Here is a 3393-nt window from a genome sequence, read left to right as displayed (position 1 = left end):
CAGATGTTCGCATATCACAGTTACAATTATTCGCAATTTAGTTTTAATGGCCAATTATTCAATTAGCGCCAACGTATTTTGCCTTTTCGCAATGTCGTCGCAAAGAAAAACACAAAGAGAAGAGACGAGGAAAAAAAAAAACGTTCATGCAAAAAAAAAAAATTACTTCCTGGTTCGGAGCATACCAGCTCACTCTGATGTTACCGAAATTTATGCACTGTCTAATATGAAAACGATCATAACTTGGGGTATTGTGTTTATCTATGAATGCGCACAAGAAATTATTAGAATACACGAAGTCATCACTCTCCGGAAGTCCGTACATTGTAACCCGTAATGGGGAACGTGGCTGAGGTTCCTTCCATGCCCCCATCGGCCACGCGGCAACGTGTCTTGTCATTGGTTGGTAAATAAACGGCCATAACTTGGGAAGCATTTGTCCGATTAATATCAAACCTTGAAAAGGCACATCCTCATGTCCCCAGCAATATATCTGGCAAGTTTCAATTAGATCGGACTAGTGGTTGTCGAGAAACAGCGGTCACACACACACACACACACACACACACACACACACACACACACACACACACACACACACACACACACACACACACACACACACACACACACACACACACATACACACACACACACACACACACACACAGATTGTTGGAATTATATATATACGAGTACATGCCCGTGAAAAAAAAAAGAATAAATAAATATTCCAACCGCGAGCAAGAAACAACAACCACACAGGCCGTTTCTTCGCTCTCGCGTGCCCGTACGTGCGTGGCCCGGAAGTTCGAATATCACAGTTACGATTATTCGCAATTGAGGTTTTAATGGCCAATTATTCAATTAGCGCCAACGTATTTTACCTTTTCGCAATGTCGTCGCAAGGAAAAACAAAAAGAGACTAGAACGGGCACTCGGTAGAGCGCATACCTTCGCCGCCGCAACTTTTTTCCGGGCACATTTGAAAAACGTCATTTTAAAACGTCCATGACGTCACAACCGTCAGTCCGATTGACGTCAAATTTGGTGTGTAACCTCCTTGAAGGCAGTCCAACAAAATGGAATGATAAACACTGAAAAATTAAAAAGTTGAAAAATGACGTCATCTTTTGGCGTCATTTTGACGCACTTCCGGGGATGTCACGTCCAATCGGGGACTACCATTCTGAAAGCTCGTACTTCACTGAACGTTTTAACGTTGGTTTCATGTCAATAGCTCTATTAGATCTGAAGCTATGCCTACAAGTATATTTTGACCTTGAGTGTGACCTTGACTACAGAGTTAATTGGCAAAACCTGTATATCAATAAACAGATATTTTGGCACTGATCCTAATGCCTGGATTTGGGAGACTTTGCTTTATAAATAATATAGATATTTGAATGTAAAATATCAGGACATTTTAGCCACAATTGAAAAACGTCATGTTCAAACGTCAATGACGTCATAACGGTCAGTCCGATCAAAGTCAAATTTGGTGTGTGACGTCCTTAAGGTAAGTCCTACAAAACGGTATGATCAAAACTGACGAGATCGAAAATTGAAAATTTACGTCATCTTGTGACGTCATTTAGACGCACTTCCAATGAAGTTACGTCAAATCCGACTACATATCCGAAAGGTATCTCTTCATGGAACAATATGGCGGTGGTTGCATGTCGACAGCTGTATTATGAAGGAAGTTATGCTCAAAAGAGTGTTTTTGACCTTTTCATGACCTTGACCTTTGACCCGATCGCTCCCAAAATCTAATCAAATCGTCCTTGGATACTCACGAATCATCCCACCAAATTTCATGCAATTCGGTTTAATACTTTCTGAGTTATGCGAATAACAAACAAACACACATATTCAAAATAAATAAATACACAGCGACCAAAACATAACCTTTCGCAGAATGCAAAGGTAAAGAGAAGAGAGAGAAAAAAAAAAAACTTACTTCCTGGTTCGGAGCATACCAGCACTGATGTTACCGAAATGTTTGCACCATCTAATATGAAAACGATCATAACTTTGGGCATTGTGTTTATCTATAAATGCCCATGAGAAATTATTAGAATACACGGTCATCACTCTCCAGAAGCCCGTACGTTGTAACCCGTAATGGGGACCGCGGCTGAGCTTCCCTTCCCCATCGGCCACGCCCACGCAACAACGTGTCTTGTCATTGGTTTGGTAAATAAATGGCCATAACTTGGGAGGCACTTGTCCAATTAATATCAAACCTTGAAAAGGCACATCCTCAGGTCCCCAGCAATATACCTGGCAAGTTTCAATTGGATCGGACCAGTGGTTGTCGAGAAACAGCAGTCACACACACACACACACACACACACACACACACACACACACACACACACACACACACACACACACACACACACACACACACACACACACACACACACACACACACACACACACACACACACTGCTGGAATTATAGATAGATAATATATGTATAGTACACTGTGTCGGAGTGGCGACCTGTTCAGGATTGTGCCCAATAGCCAAGGAGACTGCTTAGGCAGCCCGAATGCTCTTCATCGAGTATGGTTCCAATGGATGGATAATTGTTACGGATTTCAGAATCCGATCCACTGAATGCATCCCAACATCCAGGTCCTCAGATAGTTATTTCCCTAAATGCATGTCCAGGATAGACCCATCCCCATGTCTGGTGGGATTCTAAATGTGATGCATTGAGAAGGGTAAAGAATAGAGCCCCTCTCTTATGGGAATTTTATTTTTCTTGACGGCAGACACATTCATGCTTGCCGTTTATTTCACCGATGCCGACCGTCCCCCGTTTCTTTCACGGACGCCGAGACTCGCCTTTTCCCATCGATGTTCAACATCATGTCCAGCAGCTCTATGAACGCTGGCTGACTTCTATTCATATCAGGCTGAACAGTGAAGTGATAATTGCTGTTCACATTTGTGCTCGGTAATTCTGACAAATGGCTGATTTTTGCTCGCCCAGCACCATAGACATGGCCTCGTAAGTAGAAATAACCACGCACATGCGGGTTGTCACGGTAACGGTGTGCAAGTGGGGTGGGGAGAATTTGGGGGGAGTCTGTGCCGCCAAGACGGGCCGCCTATATAAAAGAGGGGAGTTCCGTTCTTGGTGTGTGGGAGTAAGCAGCGCACATGGGTTAGTCACCAATGAGTGAGGCAGGGGTCAGTCACCGAGTGAGGCAGGGGTCAGTCACCAACGAGTGAGGCAGGGGTCAGTCACCAACGAATGAGGCAGGGGTCAGTCACCAACGAGTGAGGCAGGGGTCAGTCACCAACGAGTGAGGCACGGGTCAGTCGACAATGAGACAATTTGCCAGTCAGACGGTTCGCTTCGTCCGTGCCAGTCAG

This window comes from Eptatretus burgeri, chromosome 15 (assembly GCF_056783735.1).
Source record: "Eptatretus burgeri isolate ZD-2024b chromosome 15, Ebu_testis_v1, whole genome shotgun sequence".
NCBI lineage: Eukaryota > Metazoa > Chordata > Myxini > Myxiniformes > Myxinidae > Eptatretus > Eptatretus burgeri.
Note: the sequence above shows the minus strand (reverse complement) of the source record.